Genomic DNA, 19,445 nt, shown 5'->3' on the forward strand with positions numbered 1-19,445 from the left:
AAGATTATAGATGTTAGCTTATCTTCTCAGATTCAATAGCATTTTGTTATTACTGTTTATCTTGTAAACTATTCATGAGACTAGAAATGTTCTTTAAACATAAACACTTCTTACACTTAAACTTTCTGAATAAATAAATGCACAAGAATTTTATGAATTCTGAGTAATCTCATTGATGAATTTCCTATTTTTTAAATATGATGCTTTTGTTTCCTTCAATGAATATACAAAATACTGAAAAATTTAGCTTCCAAATTTAATAAAACTTAAAGAACATTCCAGAACTTACCACCTGATTGTAATTGAGACACTCTTTATTAATATCCATAATTGTGCATTTTAGTACTAAGATCTCTTGGGCTTGAAATTCTTTTGAGAGGGGATATTATGTAGGATTTAGTACTTACATGGCTCTTCAGTTCTCATCTCAGTATCTGTATGTCTCAATATTTCAGAATTTGAACACTGTTGGAGTCTGTCTTTATTTTTCAATTTGTGAAACATACATGAATAATATATTGCTATTTCTTTGGTGGAAAAATATAGCAAAAGCAGTGAATTTTCTTTATATGTTGAAATGAATCCCTTTCATTAAGAAAAATCCATCATATTAAGTATTGAATACACTGACATCTAAAATGCATATTTTGCTGGATAAAATAGGACTTTGAAAAAGAAAAATAAAATTCAACATAAAAGTATAAACTGGTGGCATTTTCATTAAGCTGTGAAATGATTAATTTTTACCCACCCTAAGCTTCTTTCAAGATTTTCTATTGAGACTCAGATAAGCATCAACAGATGATAAATCTTATTTATATGACTTTTTTGTTATCAATTTCACATAAAGATAGGCAGTTATTGAAGAAGGTAGTTGTAAAGCAGAGAAATTGTTTTCAAACAAACTGAGCCCTCCCCTGTAAGTTTTAAGAAGGAAAAGCAGTGAAACCCTATGGAAAGCAGTCATATTCTATACCCATGTTGAAAGGGAGAATTTACATTTTAAAAATTAGCTTATCTTATATGAAAATTACAGCTTAAAATATGATTTCTTTCTGTCTTCCTGCCTTCCTTTCTCCCTTCCTTCCTTCCTTTCTTTTTTTCCTTATTGCCTTCTCTCTTGTTTCTCTTTCTCAACGCTCCTCCAATGCTGCTATCTGATGTAAATTGTTACCCAAATATTTATGTGCATGGAGCATGATCCTCAGTGTGGGTGTAGGGGTGGTAGAATCATTAGGAGGTGGGGCAAAGTGGGAGGTAATCAGGTCATGGGGAATCAACTTTTATAGAGAGATTAGTTCTCCCACGGTGGGTCTGATCTCATAGGAATGGAATAGTTCTTGAGAGAGCAGATGGTTACAAAAGAATGAGCCATATCCTTCTGTAATTTCTTGTTTCCTGTATCATCCTATGATCTCTTCATTTGCCTACATCTACTTCCCCATTTATTTCTTTGTCATACTGTGACATGGCCAGGGACTTAGTATCAGCATGGGGATGAATCTTCCAGCTGCCAGAACTGTGAATCAAACAATCTATTTGTTTTATAAAGCATCCAGACTCAGGTACTTTGTTATAGCAACACAAAACAAAGACATGAAACTTTGACTCTAACATCCTTATCTCTCTCCTTAGCACAGTACTTTCCAATTTTTACTGCTGTTTTACCAGGGTCTTAAAATATCAATATTTATTAGAAGATTTTTGTTTTACATGCTGCCTATCCTAGGTGAGTTCACATGGCACCCTGCAGATGTAACTGTTAGTGAGACTGACCCATAGCAATAAGAACAGAGGGTGACCAAAAGTATTCTCTGTGGGCTGCTTGTGGTAGCCACAGAATGAGAATGGAATGGATTTGTCCAAGGTGTGAGGTAAAACCAGACATAAAGATAAAACAGTGAATATTTTCCTAATATATTAGGATAAAGTCAGAGAATACAACATGTGATTGTTAAAATGTATTTAACAAATATGTACTGAGTATCTACTGTAAGCTGTACATTGCTCTAGACTTTAAAAATGAAATAGGGAGATCTGGACCTTCTTTCACGAAACTTATCTTCTATAACTTTTAGTGAAGAATACAGCAAATTATACCACATACAAACATAAATTGTAATAATGCAATTGAGGTAAGCAAAGAAATGTACATGGTATAATGAGATCGATCCTACAATAGAAAATTGACCTGATCAGAGAGGGAGGTCAGTTTATTTATTTATTTTTATTTATGTATGTATTTATTTTGTACTGGAAATCAAACTCAAGGCCTTGCACTTGCTAGGCAGGCATTGTGCCACTGAGCTACATCCCCGGCCCAGGAGGTCAGTTTTACTTGAACTGAAATATGAAATATGAGCAAGAATGTACCAGATAAAGAGGAAAAGTGAACACCACAGACAGGAGCAGCATGTGCAATAGCTTTCAATTTCTGACATGATATTTGAGGAGCCACTGAAGTACTTGAGAAGAGATATCAAGATGTTGTGCATAGTAAAATACATAATTCACATCAAGTATATTTAGGAGAGAATCCGAAATATGATCTGAGACTGGGATGTTTTTGTTTATGACTTGTGTTTTGAGTAACATTGTGGCCATTCTCTTAATATTGTGATGCACAGTGTATTAACCCTTGTTATTCTTTATTTTGTTGTGAAATTTTATTTTAGTTTTTATAGAAGTAAGCAAAATTTTTTCTAATATTTTCTTTGGTAATACGTACATGTTTCACATTTAAAATTTTTTTAGAGAAGTATATTGAACACTTACTTGTGATGTGAAGTATAATAAGACATTAGGGCAATATTAAGGCTTGGGCATATATCTTGAGAACTCTAGACCTTCAACACTAATAGAAGAGAAAAAAACAAGATATCAGAAAGTAACCCAGCAAAAGAGAAAATCCAGAAGAATTTTGAGTTACAGACACTGAAGGGCTAGCATTTCCAGAAAGAGGTTCCCATTATTAACAACAGAAGGACTGAAGAATGTCAATTGCACTGAATAACCTTGTATTTATTGGGATCCTTAGAAAGAGTTCATTTGGTAGAGAATGAGAAAGTCTGTTGTAAACAGTTTGAGCAGAGGGTAAGGAGTGAAGAGATACAGATAAGTCTCCTGAAAACTTGTATTTTCAAGAGAACTGTAGTCAAAGAGCTGGTGTGGTGTTAGTAGCCAGGAAAGAACAATATTTTAAAGTTGTAATTGTTTTAATGTGCAAATTTAATGAACAATAGGAATAATACTTTGAGAGAAAAAAATCTTTATTTTATGATTTTCATAAGGCACTTGATTTTATCTTATTTCCTTCTTCTAATTTCTCCTAATTCCAATACTTGTTAATCTTGTTTACATCATCATTTGGCATTTTAAAATTTTGAATAGGGAAAGCATCATATGATAAAACTCGAAAGTATCAAATTAAGGATGTTGCTCAGCCATGAATTATCTGAAAACATGTATCATTTAAAGACTTCCTTCAGGTATTGACCTTATTTATTCATAACATAGTTAATGTCTATCATCTATTAAGTTTTTTCTAAATACTACGTATTTTACAGATATCATTTCTAATCTTTATCACAAGCCATAGAAGCAGGCTTTATAAATGTCATCTCATCAATGAAACCGTTAAGACTTGGAGACATCAGAAAACCTGTCCAAGGTCTGTAGCTTACATAATGATTGTACTGATTTAACCTGAATCTATCTGACTCCAGTGCACATGTCCTTTAATATCATGTTGCCTCTACTCCTTAAAATCACCTTTTCTAGTGAGATATGATCTGAAGAAATGTAGGGACAGGCTAGATACCTAACATTTCCTACAGGATTATTGCAGTTCTGACTGTCTAGTAACAGTTATTCACTTATTGCTTTAATTTTTCTATTAAATAACTTCTAGAAAATTATTAAAAATACTAGGATCACAGTTTAATAAATATTTGTTCATCAAATCTCTTTCTTTGTGAAAACAGTGCTCAGAGATCAGGTTTATTTGATTTATGAAAAGAATTGAGGCAAAAAAAGTAACTTTGAAAGACTGTATTCTTCCTAAACTGTATGCTTCTTCACGGGACATCACAGTGAATAATATTGATTTGTGTATAAGTTCTTGGTATTGTAAAACACAAGAATTTAGAATATCAGAAATTATAGATAGAAATAATTTATAAGCAAAACACTTTCTTCATAATTTCATTCGCTATTAATCTTACTTTACCCATCATTCTAAATAAAAAATAACATACACAACCAAGCATGTAATGTTTTCTGCCAACAAAAGATGACCAAAATATTTCAAATCATGCTTGATTTTTGGTATGTTGAAGATAATAAATGTATCTTCCATTTTTCCTGCTTCAATGAATAATTTTCCAAATAATTTTACTTACATACATATTTTTAAGGAATTTATTTTTATAGGAAATAATTTTTCAGTCTTTGGCAGGAATGAACATTAAAACAAAGTGGCTTTCATCTCCTTTTATTGTTTTATTGTCACACAGCATCTGTGTATTCTCTTAGGATGTATGCTAATTGCCTAAAAATGTTTGCTTTCAGGGCCACAATAGATTAAATTCATTTATGAAAAACAATAAGGTGGATGATTTCAGTATTATTATTGATATTAAATTGTATAGGATTATCCTTGATAAGTTTACCACACATTTATGAAAGTGATAATTTATAGAATTTAATTATCTTGGTTAAAGTACAATATCTCTAAAAGAAGGTTATGAATATATTTGTATTTACCTGTGTTTATATAAGTGTGTGTGCAAAGAAGAGGTGCGCTTATCTGGTTTTGGGGGGAATTGAACAAGGCCTTATGTGTATTAAACTTATGCCCTACCACAGAACTGCACCCCAAACTGCCTTTCTCTGTTTTGTTACCAATAAGTGTTTTGTTATCTCAGAACTGCTTCACTAAAATCTGACGAAATCGGTGTCACACACCTTAATACGGACACTTTTTAAAAAATTAATTTTATTGGTACTTTCAGGTATACAATATAATGACATCATTGGAAATTTGTACTTTTACATAATCTCTCTTGGTTCTTATTTTTTCCCCCATTCCCCTGCCTCCCTTCAACCCCTCCATCCCTCCCTATTTACAAAGACTTTGTTTCCATTTTTTCATTTTCTCATATTAATTCCATTCCCTTCTTTCCTTTCCCCTACCCCTCCCACTTCCCTTTCCCTTTTGCCCCTCTTCTTCCTAATACAGACACTTTTAAGTAAATAAATGTTGATTCTCTTGGATAGTGATGGTGAATCTTTTAGAGTTTTCAATAATACAAATTGCCCACTGCAGCATTCATGTCATAGTTTTACCACCACTGCTCTAGGTGATTATAAGTCCTGAAAATCCTAGATGCTATTTATTTTAAGACTTGCCTTCTTCAAAGGAGGTCCATTTTGGTTTAATATTAAAAGAGGAAATGAAGAATCACAAGATACTACACACATGATAAATCTATTCTACTCTTTACTCTTCTCATTCTCTTCTCCTTAAATAACATATGATGTAGATATACTTTTTCTAATTCTTCAGAAAATAAAATTTAGAGCTCATGTGGGAAATATATTATAAAATAAATAATTAACATTTCATAATAGTCTACAGTTACTTTACCCCCAATTGTCCATACCTTGATACTAGTTTACTTATTATAATTTGTGTTGCCATCCATAGTCATAAATATGAACTGAATTTATTTCTAGTAGTGTAGATCATTACTTATAATTTTAAAACATAAGCAAGTATTTTTAGAAAAATTAGAATGTTCTTTATCTTTTCCAGTCAATTGGTAAATCAGGGTTTTAGGTGATTTGGGTTTAAAGTTCAATTTTTCAAGTGATTGGCTTTGACTGTGACACTTGAGCAAGTTTCTTTCCACTGGTCTCTTCACTTGAAAAACAGGAAAATAGCACAAGGTCCCAAGTTTGATCCCCTGTACCAAAAAAGAAAAAAAGAAAAACAGGAAAATTGTGTTGACCCTGTGGAGTTCTCAGTCCAAAAAGTCAAAGAAAGAAGTATCTATTTGAGATTGTGTTGGCAAGAAAAGCTCTTGATCTGAGGTGTTTAAGAATAGAACATCGAGGTCATGACTGGGATGATGTGTTAATGCCAAACAACTGTTGGATATAACCAAAGACTTTTTTTTTCCTAACCTAATAGAAAACAGAATTCTTCCCTTAACTATGGAGGAGAAAATGTGACTTGTTTGAACCACTTGAACAAACACAGGAAATGAAGGCAATTCTTGGAGATGGATTTTAATAATCCTTGGTCAGACTTTTCATTTAGAGTAATAACTAATTCCTGACCCTCTATGATGTATCATAGCCCCTTTTCATTGTAACACAGAGAAAAAACATAAGTGTAATTTGAGATCATCTGTCACTGTTCATTGTCCATTATCTTTCCTTTTAGACCAATATTGTAACTAATTTATCTTATATATTGGTAACAACCTATTAATTTTGGGAAGTATGGAGTCAACAAATTGGAGAGGACAGTTAAGATATTGTGGGAATCATTGTTGGCTAAATGCAGGACAACTATTTAAAAGACAATTTTCTCTGTCACCATTATAACTTATCATTATTTATTAAGGGATCCAGGGACAGTGACATCATTTCAAGCCAGGATAGCCACATCGATATTTCATAAATAAAAATGAAATCTAAAAGTAAAAACAGTAACCAAATGAAATGCTCATAAATAAATGATCCCAAGACTCTTCCCCCTTTTCTAGCTTAGAAGAATTTATCATTGGACAATTTGCTTTGTTTTATTCTTTGGTTGTTGTGAGAAATAATTTAGATAATTTGTCATCTAATATGTTGTAAATATTGTATGTGAAGACTTTTAAATAATATTTTATAAGATCCACATGATAGAGTTTAAGAAGCACTAAAAATGGTAGTTATAATTTTTAGAGTGTACATACATTTTACTTAAAATCCTGAGGAAGATAGGACTTCAGAGGAATCAAATAAAGGACAGGTATACAAACAATCTACTGCCTAAAAGTATAGTGTCTAACATATGAAGCTGTTTCATGTTTATCTTGTGACACTGTCTCAGCCCATAAATGCTTTTCAATCTTTATTCTCTTCCAGAATTCACTTCCTTCATATATCTTAGCATCTTTTTCAAGCTTGTCTGACAGCTCTCTTTTTTTTGATGATTTCTTGCATTTACAATCTACCCTCGCTTCTGCAGCTCTTCCAAGGCTGGTTAAACATTGTGGTCATTACCCTTGCTTCTCTGATGGGCTATTGCCAATGTTTGACCTTCAGACAACCACAAACTTACTATGTTGACATCTAGCACTATGGTTTAGAAACTTTACTTTAGGTTCATCTCTATTATTCTCCATTCTAGTGAAAGTTGACAGTTTCCTCAATCCAGCTCCTGTAGTAAATCAGCAGTAGTATCTGGGCACGTACTCTTGAATAACTTTTTCTTCTTCACTCTTGCTATATGTTGGTAAGAACTAACACTCAGGTTTAAGTCACTAAGTAACATTTTCCATGGGGTATTCTATAGAGGATTATCTTTGAAAAATAGTAATGGGCACTCTTCCTCCTATTTCTCTGTGGATCCTCCTATTTCTACTGTGGTTCAGAAATGCTAGATCGCAATAATTCTCAGAGATTCACAAGGATGGTCTAGAGCAAGAGTGACAAACCTATGGCACACATGCTGCAGCAGGCATGCAGAGCCCTCTCTGTCAGCGTGCAAGCCAAGTCATCCCAGCAACCAAGCATCAGACAATGTATATAGGGGCCATGTGCATGCTTGGAGAGGAGTAGCAGTGTCAGATGATGATGTCATGAGGCGTGACTTATTAGCAATGACTTTTCTGAGCTTTTGCATGGCTGGTCAGTTTGCTGCCAAGTTTACAGTGGTGCCTTGGTTCACAAATTTAATTTATTCCACGATTCTTGGGAAGATGACCATAGTTGTGTTCATTATCTGATGTGGAGTTTGCACATGGAAGCAAATTTTTGCCAAACGCTTCTGTTTGTAAACAAAATTGTTGTTCATAAACAGAATATATATATATATATATATGCTTGGATTGGCTGTGAGAGGTTTTTTTTGAAATGAGTGCTTTGGTTTATTACTTCTGTGAGTTTTAATACGTTTGTTTGTATTAACACAAGATTTAGGTGTGAGTTTTCTTATGAAAATTTAAAATCTGAAATTCTTTTAATGTTGGGCTATCCTGCTGGCTTATTTGGTTTATATATTTATTTATTTCTGAGATAGGGTCTTACTATGTAGTTGAGGCGGGCCTTGAACTTACATAGCGCAGGCCAGCCTCGAACTCATGGTGATCCTCCTGCCTCAGTCTCCCCTTGAGTGCTAGCATTATAGATTTGTGTCACTGGGCCAGGCATTCTGGTATATTTGAATCTGCAGCATCATATTTAGTTGTTTGTGAGGAGTTTATAAAAAAGCACAAAGATTATATATATAAATATATATATATATATATACACACACACACACACATACATACATACTTGGGGAAGCTTAGAGCGGGTCTGACTTTATCAGAAGCTCCTACAAGGAGCTTCAGGGAATAGCCAATTCTTCAGTGTTAACTAATAATGTTAGATATTTTTTGTACAGGGTTAGATTTGTATTGAGTGCTTCATTTAAAAAAAAAATTGTGTTTTTGTAGACTCCAAGCCTTGAACACTGAAAAGTGACTACAGAAAAAAAAAAGCTAAATTGAAAACAGATAGTGGAAGATCATTCTAAGAGGGGTCTGGACAGAGTCATTTGGAGTGACTGAATGCAATGGGAAAGTATTATGTATTCTGTGTAGTGAAAGTGTTGTGTGTCGCACATCTAGTGTCAGATGGCACTTTGACACCAACCACAAAAACCATTGCTGAACTTGGTGAAACTGAAAGGAAAGAATTTCTTGAAGAGAAATTGAGAAAATAACATTCCAAGTATCTTATTTTTTGCAACTATCTTTTAAAATAAATCATCTGACAGCTGCCAGATTTCAAGTTTCACTGTGTATAGCAACACATAGTAAGTCCCTTTCTGATGAGGCTTTTATCAAAATGCCCATGTTGTCTAGGAGTTATTCCCTTTTTCATGAGTTCTCAAACAAGGATAAAATTGTGCAACTCATCTCTGACATGCAACTTAGCAAAAATACAGTTAAAGATCAAGTCCTGTATATGGAATGTGATGTCAACAGTTCACCACTGACTTACAAAGTTAGCCTGTTCCTCCATGTGCTTGAATAAAAACACAGATGCCAATAGTCATGCAAAGCTAGCAGTAATTTTGCATTATGCTGTTGGTGACATCATGAGAGAAGAGCTAATGAAACTGATGTTATTGCCTAGAAGAACACAATAGATAGATATCTGCAATGCTGTGATAGAGGCTTTTTGTCACAAGACATAAGGCCAGAAAAAGTGGTTTCAATTAATAGTACAGGGCACCTTGGATGGTGGGAGCAACATATAGTTTCATACAGTTTTTTGTTAAAGAAGCAAAACATCCAGTCACTCAGTTTCATTGTATTATACATGAAGAAGCAATTTTTGCTGCGGAAAGCAGCAACAAATTAGATGATGTCCTTAAAGAGCTCACAAAAATTGTGAATTACATCATGGCTCACGCTCTTGAATTTTGACAGTTTCAAGCATTTCTTGATGAGTTTCAGGCACAATATGTTTTACTTATGTACAATAATGTCTGGTGGCTGAGCAGAGAAGTCCCAGAGAGATTTGTAGCCTACTTGGATGAAATTAGGTTGTTTATGAATGCAGAAGGGCAGGAATATCCACAGCTCACTGATATGTCCTGGCTTAACAACCTCATGCTTTTTATAGATTATTAGACCATACTTCAATGTAATGAACAAAAATTACAAGATGTAGGGAAAACAGCAGAAAACATGTTCTGTGATATCAAAATATTTGAGAGAACATTGCAGGATTTTTTTTAAAGATATGTTTTTTGTGGTTTTTTATGGTTTTTTTTTTTTTTTTCTTTTCTTAAATTCTTTTATTGGTACATTGTAGGTATACAACACATTTACATTTCTCATTGGGAACCTGTACATTTACATAATGCATCTTGGTTCTTATTTTTTCCCCATTCCTAGCCCTCCCTTCACGCCCTCCACCCTTCTCAATTTACAAAGACTTTATTTCCATTTTTTCCATTTCTCAGCATTTTTCCTTTCCCTTCTTTCCTTTCCCCTGCCCCTCCCACTACCCCTACCCCTTTGGACCTTTTCTTCCTATTTTACATTATCGATTATTCATTCTAATCATTGGTACATTTTAGGTATACAAGATAATGACATTCATCATTGGAAATTTGCTCCTTTACATAGTCTCTCTTGGTTCTTATTTTTCACCCTTGCCCAGCCCTCCCTTCAACCCCTCCATTCCTCCCTATTTACAAAGATTTTGTTACTATTTTTTCACTTTCCTCATTTTAATTCCATTCCCTTCTATCCTTTCCCTTAGCCCTCCCACTTCCCCTTCACCTTTGCCCCTTTTCTTCCTATTTCACATTACCTAGTATACATTTTAGTCCTTATTTACACTTTCAGTTTCTCACACCAGAGAAACTATTTGGTATTTATACATGTGTGCCCTATTTATTTCACTTAAGAGTATAACCTCAATGTGCATCCACTTAGCTATAAATGACTCTAATTTCTCATTTTTTATGGCCGAGTCGTACTCCATTTTATTTAAAAAACCACATTTTCTTTATCCAGTCTCCAGTTGATGGGCATTTGGGCTGTTTCCAAGTTTTAGCTATCACAAACTGTGCTGCAATGAACATGGGTGCACATATATCACTGTGGTATGATTCTTTTAATTCTTTGGGGAAGATCCCCAGCAGTGGAATAGTGGGGTCAAATGGGACTTCCAGTCCTAGTTCTTTGAGGTATCTCCATATGGATTTCCACAGTGTTTGCACCAGTCTACACTCCTACCAGCAGTGGAGCAGGGTTCCTTTTTCCCCACAGCCCCACCAGCATTTGTTATTGTTTGATTTCATGATAGCAGCCATTCTTTCTGCAGTGAAGTGGAATCTCAGCATTGTTTTCATTTGCATCTCTTGAATGACCAGTTACGTGGAACATTTTTTCATGTATTTATTTGCTATTTCTACTTCTCTGTCTGAGAAATGTCTGTTCATTTCAGATGCCCATTTGCAGATTGGGTCTTTAAATTTGGGAGGTCTGATCTTTTTAAGTTCTTTATAGATTCGAGATAGTGGACCTTTGTCTGAGGAAGAGCAGGTGAAGAATTTTTCTCACATTGTGGGTTGTCTCTTCACACTGCTGGTGGTTTCTGTTGCTGTGCAGAAGCCTTTTAATAAGAAGAGATCCCATTTGTTGATTGTTTGTGCTAGTTCACAGGCAACTGAGGTTTTGTTCATAAAATCTTTTCCTACACCGATGTCTTCAAGGGTTCTACCTAACCTCTGTTCCAACTGGTTCAGAGTTTCTATTTTAATATTTAGATCTTTAATCCATTTTGATTTTAGTTTAGTGCATGGTGAGAGATATAGGTCTAGTTTTAATCTTTGGCAAGTTGAAGCCCAATTTTTCCAACACCATTTATTAAAGAGGCTATCTTTCCTCCAGTGAGGGTGTTTGGCTCCTTTATTGAAGATGAGATGGCTGAGTGTGTCTGACATTGTTTCTGCATCTTCTATTCTGTTCCACTGGTCTTCAAGTCTGTTTCTTTGCCAGTCCCATGCTGTTTTTATCACAGTAGCTTTGTAGCAGAGTTGCAAGTTGGGGATTGTGATACCCCTGACCATGTCTCTGTTACCTAGAATTGCTTTTGCTATTCTGGGTCTCTTCTTGTTCCAAATGAATTTTTGGATTGTTTTCTCAAAGTCCATGAACTATGCTGCTGGGATCTCAGTTGGAATTGCATTGAATCTACAGAGCAGTTTTGGAAGTATGGCCATTTTCACTATATTAGTCCTTCCTACCCAGGAGCAGGGGATGTCTGTCCATTTTCTGATATCATCTTCAATCTCTCTTTTCAGAGTGCCATAGTTTTCAGAGAAGAGGTCTTTGATTTCTCTCATTAGGTTGATTCCTAGGTATTTCAGTTTTTTGGATGCTATTGTGAAAGGAATTATTTGCCCTATTTCTCTCTCAGTGAGTCTGTCATTGGTGTAGAGGAAAGCTATTGATTTTTATGTGTTGACCTTGTAACCAGCTACTTGACTGAATTTGGTTATTAGGTCTAGAAGACTTTTGGTGGAGTTCTTGGGGTCTCCTATATAGAGTGTCACGTCATCTGCAAGCAATGACAATTTGACTTCTTCATTTCCTATCTTTATTCCTTTTATTTCTTTCTCTTGTCTAATTGCTGTGGCTAATGTTTCCAAATCTATATTGAACAGGAGTGGTGATAGTGGACATCCTTGTCTTGTTCCGGATTTTAGTGTAAATGACGTCAGTTTTTGACCAATTAGTATGATATTAGCTGTTGGTTTTTCATAGATGGCTTCTATCAGTTTGAGGTAGAGACTATCTATTCCAAGTTTTTGTAGGGTTTTTATCATAAGTGCATGTTGGATTTTTGTCAAATGCTTTTTCTGCGTCTATGGAGATAATCACATGGTTTTTGTCCTTGGCTCTATTGATATAGTGTATTACATTGATTGATTTTCATATATTGAACCATGCCTACATCCCTGGGATGAATCCCACTTGAACAGGGTGTATGATCTTCTTGATAATCTTCTGCATTCTATTTGCCAGTACCTTATTCAGGATTTTTGCATCTATGTTCATTAGTGAGATTGGCCTATATTTCTCCTTCTTGGTTGGGTCTTTCTCTGCTTTGGGGATCAAGGTGATGCTTGCTTCCAGGAATGAATTTGGGAGTATTGCTTCCCTTTCAATTTCATTGAAGAGTTTAAACAGTAGTGGCAGTAGTTCCTCTCTAAATGTCTTGTAGAATTCAGAAGTGAAGCCATCAGGGCCTGGGCTTTTTTTAGTTGATAAGTTTTTAATTACATTTTCAATTTCATTGGTTGATATTGGGTTGTTCAGAATTTTTAGGTCTTGTTCGTTCAACATTGGTAATTCATATGTATCTAGGAATCTGTCCATTTCTTCTGTGCTGTCCATCTCATTGGCATATAGGCTCTGGAAGTAGGTATTGATGATCTTCTGGATTTCTGCTGGGTCTGTTGTAATTTCACCCTTTTCATTCCTAATTACATGGACTTGGGCCTTTTCTTTCCTTTTTCTGACAAGGTTGGCTAAAGGTTTGTCAATTTTGTTGATTCTTTCGAAGAACCAACTCTTGGCTTCATTGATTTTTTTGTATTGTTCTCTTAGTCTCCATTGCATTGAATTCTCCTCTGATCTTTATAATTTCCTCCCTTGCATGAACTTTGGGGTTGTCCTGCTCTTCTTTTTCTACAAGCTTGAGGTTCAGCATCATGTTATTTAATTGGGCTCATTCTGTTTTCCTAATATGCGTATTCACTGCTATGAATTTCCCTCATAAGACTGCTCTCATTGTGTCCCGTAGATTCGGATATGTTGTATTGTCATTGTCATTTAATTGAAGGAACTGTCTGATTTCTTCTTTAATTTCCTCTGTGACCCATTGGTTATTCAGAAGTGTTTTGTTCAATTTCCACTTGTTTATGAAATGTTTTGAGTTTCTTTTGCTATGGATCTCCAATTTCATCACACTATGGTCTGATAATATACAGGGGCTAACTTCAATTCCTTTGCACTTACTTAAACATGTTCTATGTGTGAGTATGTGGTCTATTTTGAAGAATGACCCATGTGCAGCTGAGTAGAATGTGTATTCTGATTTTGTGTCATGGAAGACTCTGTAAACTTCTGTTAAGTTCATTTGTTCAAGAGTTCAATTGAGTTCTAGTATTTCATTACTTATTTTTTGGCTAGTTGATCTATCTATTTGTGACAGTGGGGTGTTGAGGTCCCCCACTACAATTGTTTTAGTGCATATATGACTTTTCATGTCTGTTAGTATTTGTTTTATATAGTTGGCACACTAGTGTTTGGTGCATAGATATTTATGATTGTCATCTCTTCCTCTTGGATTCTTCCCTTTACAATGATGTAGTGTCCTTCTTCATCTCTCTTCATCAGTGTTGGTTTGAAATCTACTTGATCTGCAAAGAGTAGAGCTACTCCTACTTTTTTTTGAGTTCCTGTCACATGGAGCATTGTTTTCCACCCTTTAACTTTCAGTCTATGAGTTTCCTTTTGAATGAAGTGTGTTTCTTGTATGCAGCATATTGTTGGATTTTGCTTCTTGACCCATTCTGCCAGTCTATTTCTTTTGATTGGTGAATTGAGACCATTAACATTGATGGTTATAACTGAAACATATTGACTTATCATTTTCATGACTTTTTCTTTTTGCCACATTCTCCCCCTTTACATTTAATATCTTGTCATGCCAGATGGGTTCATTCTGGTTTGCTTCCTGGGGTTCTGATCTTCTTTTTCTGTTCCTAGGATATTGTCTACAATTTTTTGTAGTTGTAGTTTGGTTTTCATGAAGTTCCTAAGGTGCTCTTTGTCATGAAAGTATCTTATTTTGCCATCAATTTTGAAAGGTAATTTTGCAGGGTACATCAATCTGGGTTGGAGGCTGTTTTCTTTGAGGGCTTGGAATATGTCACTCCAAGCTCTTCTTGCCTTGATGGTTTGTGTTGAGAAGTCTGTTGTGATTCTGATGGGTTTCCCTTTGTATGTGATTTGTTTCTTTTCTCTAACTGTTTGGAGAACTTTGTTCTTCTGTTGAGTTTCTGGAATCTTAACAATTATATGCCTATGTGTAGATATTTTTTGATCAAGGCCATTTGGAGTCCTATATGCCTCCCTTATCTGTATGTCAAGTTCTTTTCCCCTGCTTGGGAAGTTTGCTGCCATTACTTCTGTGAAGAGTTTTCTTATGTCATCTGCACTCTCTCTCATTTCTTCTTTGACTCCAATCAGTCTTACGTTATTCTTCATTGCATCATTTAGCAGCTGCTGGACTGATTTCTCATGTTCCTTTACAATTTTGAAGCAATTTTTCTTTTCATGGTCACTAATTTCAGTCTTCTATATCTGCAGTTCTTTCCTCACATTGGCTCATTCTGCTGTGTAGACTTTCAATGGAGGTTTTCATCTCTTGGAAATCTATTTGCATCTGTTTTATGGATTCCATTTGTTTCCTATGTTGGGATTCCATCATGTTCCTCAGCTCCTCTCTAGATTTATTAATCATGTCTTGCACTAGGGGCACAATTTCTCCTGTTATCTGAGAAATTATTTCTGATTTCATTTTTCCCAGATCCCCTTTTGTTGCCAGTTCAGTGGGTCCAGGTGGTTGAGTATCAGAGTGTTCCATCTCATTTCCCTTTGGGGTTGCTGTAGGTGATCTGGAAGTCTGGTTTTGAGACTTATTTATGTGTTTTCTCATTTCAACTGGGGTGGGGAGCTGTTAGCGCCTGCACAGATTACTTCCTCTGAGGTGGGTGAGGTGGGACAGGGGCCGGGAGCAACGGTAGGGATGGTGACCCAAAAGCCCTTTCCTGTGGGCTGGGAGCAGCAGGAGGGATGGTGGCCGGGAAGCCCCTTCCTCTGGACCAGGAGCATTGGCATGGCAGCTCAGAAGTCCCTACCTCTGGGCTGGGAGTGGTGGGAGGGATGGTGGCCTGGAAGCCCCTTCCTCTGGGCCAGGAGCAGATGGACAGATGGTGGCCCCAAATCCCTTTCCTCTGGGCTGGGAGCAGTGGGAGGGATGGTGACCGGGAAGCCCCTTCCTCTGGATCAGGAGCAGTGGGATGGTGGCTCAGAAGCCCCTACCTCTGGGCTGGGAGCAGCGGCACTCAGTACCATGGTCTTGTGGTCCGGTGTCTTCTGCGTCTTAGTACTGTGGAACCAGGTGGCTGTACAGGGGAGTGGGGGGCAGGGTCCAGTGGATTGTTGCCGGGGTGCGGGCCAATTCAGCGTGTTCCGCATGACTTGGGACCTCGGTAGGGCATGGGCAGACCTGCCTGTCTGCAGAGGGGTGATTTGGCGTGTTCTGCATGACCAATTTCTGGAATCTTAACAACTATATGCCTATGTGTAGATTTTTTTTTGATCAAGGCAATTTGGAGTCCTATATGCCTCACTTATCTGTATGTCAAGTTCTTTTTCCCTGCTTGGGAAGTTTTCTGCCATCACTTCTGTGAAGAGTTTTTTTATGTCATCTGCACTCTCTCCTGTTTCTTCTTTGACTCCAATCAGTCTTATGTTATTCTTCTTTGCATCGTCTAGCATCTGCTGGATTGATTTCTCATGTTCCCTTATAATTTTGAAGCAATTTTTCTTTTCCTTGTCCTTAATTACAATGTTATCTTCTATATCTGAAATTCTCTCTTCACATTGGCTCATTCTGCTGCGTAGACTTTCAGTGGAGTTTTTCATGTCCTGGAAATCTATTTGCATCTGTTTTGTGGATTCCATTTGTTTCCTATGTTGGGATTCCATCATGTTCCTCAGTTCCTCTCTAGATTTATTAATCATGTCTTGCACTAGGAGCACAATCTCTGTTGTTAGCTGAGAAATTATTTCTGATTTCATTTTTTCCAGGTCCCCTTTTATTGACAGTTCAGGGAGTCCAGGTGGTTAGCATCAGAGTGTTCCATCTCATTTCCCTTTGAGGTTGCTGTAGGTGATCTGGAATTCTGGCTTTGAGAGTTATTTAGGTGTCTTTTCATTTAAAACAGGGTGGGGGGTGCTGTTCACACCTGAGTCGCTCACCTTCTCTGAGCTGGGACAGTGGCTGGAGCAGAGGGACAGATGGCAGCCTGAAAGCCCCTTCCTCTGAGCCAGGAGCAGTGGGAGGCTGGCTCAGAAGCCCCTTTCTCTGGGCCAGAAGAAGTAGGACAGTGGCTCAGAAGCCTCTGGGCCAGGACTTTTAAAAATATCTTGAAAGTGGGAAGAAGAAATATTTTCCAAATCTTAAAAATGCATTCAGAAAATTCTACATTTGTAGATAATCCTGCAAGTCATCAGGAAGTATAAAAGGAATTTTCTAGCATTACAGCACCTGCAATAAAAAATTTTAGTAACAGATTTTTACAGTTATGTAAGATGGAGACAACCCTGTGTTTTCTTACCTCTCCAGATAAAGCCAAATTTGAAGAATTTGATCTTTCCTGCTTACACTGATCAGATTTTGGAAACATGGAAATGGAGCTTTTGGAATTTCAAGAAAGCTCTATCTGAAAAAATAAATTCTATTTTCCTGCATGCAACACTTGAGAAGAGAGAGAAGACAGGTTATGAAGGGATTACAAAGGACAGCAGAGTTGGTAGTTCTGAAAATGAAATCCTTAAAATGTGGAATTCTCTGCCAAATAATTTTAAGTCAATGAAAGCACATGGGATTGCTCTTCTCACTTTGTTTGGATCAGCTTATGCTTGTCAGCAGCTGTTTTCAGTCTGATACAAGAAACACACTAACAGATGACCTGAGTGCTATGTGTTTTGCTCTCAAACTAACAAAGTATTTGTTAGCCAAGGTTTCACAAATTATCAACATGCATAGAGCAAGAAAGATCAGACTAACTATGCAAAAGCAAGCCAATTGCAAACTTTTACCTTTCAATAAATAGCTGTTTGTAACATTGAAAGTGCTGTTGTTATGTTTTTAAGACAAAAGATATCAAGGTATGATTTGTTTTTACTAAACGAAAACATCAGTATTGAGGTTTAATTTCAATGTTGGCCCTTTGGAATAAATAAGTTTTGGGGTTTCAGTTTGGGCACTCCAGCTCTAAAAGGTTCCCCATCCACTGATCTAGAAAATCTTTGAGGAAAGACAACTGCTTATCCGTGAAGACTTTGCCTTTTCTGCCATAATGTACACAGAAGTAATCAACTTCCATGGTAATTTCCTAAATCCTTAGTAATTAACCCATGTCAGAGTCATAAATTGTCTCCTACAGAACTCGAGGTTTCTAGGACCATGCACAGAAGGAGGCAGAAGTGAAGACTTCTCCTTACAGATATTTTTGGACATCTCTTTAAAAGGCAGATCTCAGCTCAATCTTGTATCTACTGAATCTCCTTCTCTGAGGTGGGGCCCAGTAGTGTAATCAGTACAGCACATTGGAGTCCATTCTTAGGAAAGAACATTCTCTATCACTGCAGGGTGAATGAAATTCTAACTGAAAGAATAATTTGGTTTCATAAAATGATACAATTCTAACAGGATAGACTCCTAAGAAAGGACCACGGACGGGGTAGTAGGTAGGACTAGTTAATACACAATATTTTCAATTACTCTCCAATAGTTTGGAGTCTACTTCCTTTGAAAATTACCTACCTGTTGCCTGCAATGTTAACCAAATTCTTTATTCACTCTCTTTGCTACTCCCCATGCAATCTTGGGTTGGTCAGCACATCATTTCTTTTCATGTCTCATGTCCATCCTCTTTCCATCCTTTGTATATTTTTTTTTCATCAACCCTGGTCACTATTTCCTAGAAACAGTCTCAGGTTTCCTAATGTACACATCAATAGCTCAAACCCTTACACGCTTGAATCTGTGAAAAAACATAGGGACTCTTTCACACCATTAACTTATTAGTTCATCCTATTTTGTTTAAAAACTATGATAAATATTTAGGTTAGCATCATGGAAACACAGATATTTATGGGCTTGATCTTCCCCTTTGTCTCATCTTTAGTTAAGAAATCCAAACACTGCCCTTGGATTTTCATTTGTATGCTCATTGGCTTCCTGTTTAGCCAAGAGAATAAAGAGCTTGAGAAATATGCAGAAACTATGGGAATTATTTGCATTCCACTGAAATATTTCTTTAGCTGAAAGGGATCAAATCGATAAAATATGATGAAACCATATGCTCATTATTTCAAAAAAGAGCAGCTGCTTCAGGGAATATTGGGAGATTTATTAATTCTACCACTACTCATTAAGGCTAGATATTGTCAAACCTGATTTCCTAAATAAAATGCACCTCAGTAGGAATAATGCCCTTGTAAAATTTGTATTGATATTCTACTTGGTGTATTTTCATGATTACTTTTATGGTAGAAAAATCATTGTGCAATTTTAAATTTTTAAGCAAACAGAATTCATTCCATGCAAAAGGTTTACAGCATAGTCATGGTTTGGAAATGACATAGAGCATGAGTCTTGGGAAAATGTATGCTTATTGCTATGAGCAATATATGCATTTAATTGAGTTTGTAACTTCCCAGGCAAGATGCCAAATGGGTAGTCTACCATCTGGTAAAAAAGGTAATGTGTTCTATGTTCTTGTTCTCACCAGTTTTATAGGCAAAAACCCCCCACAGTTTTTGGTTGGAAGACTTCTTTCCAAATACAAAATCAAGCAA

The sequence above is a fragment of the Heterocephalus glaber genome, unplaced genomic scaffold (genome assembly GCF_053883595.1).
Source record: "Heterocephalus glaber isolate CG9 unplaced genomic scaffold, H.glaber_assembly_v1.0 deba00001569, whole genome shotgun sequence".
Lineage (NCBI taxonomy): Eukaryota > Metazoa > Chordata > Mammalia > Rodentia > Bathyergidae > Heterocephalus > Heterocephalus glaber.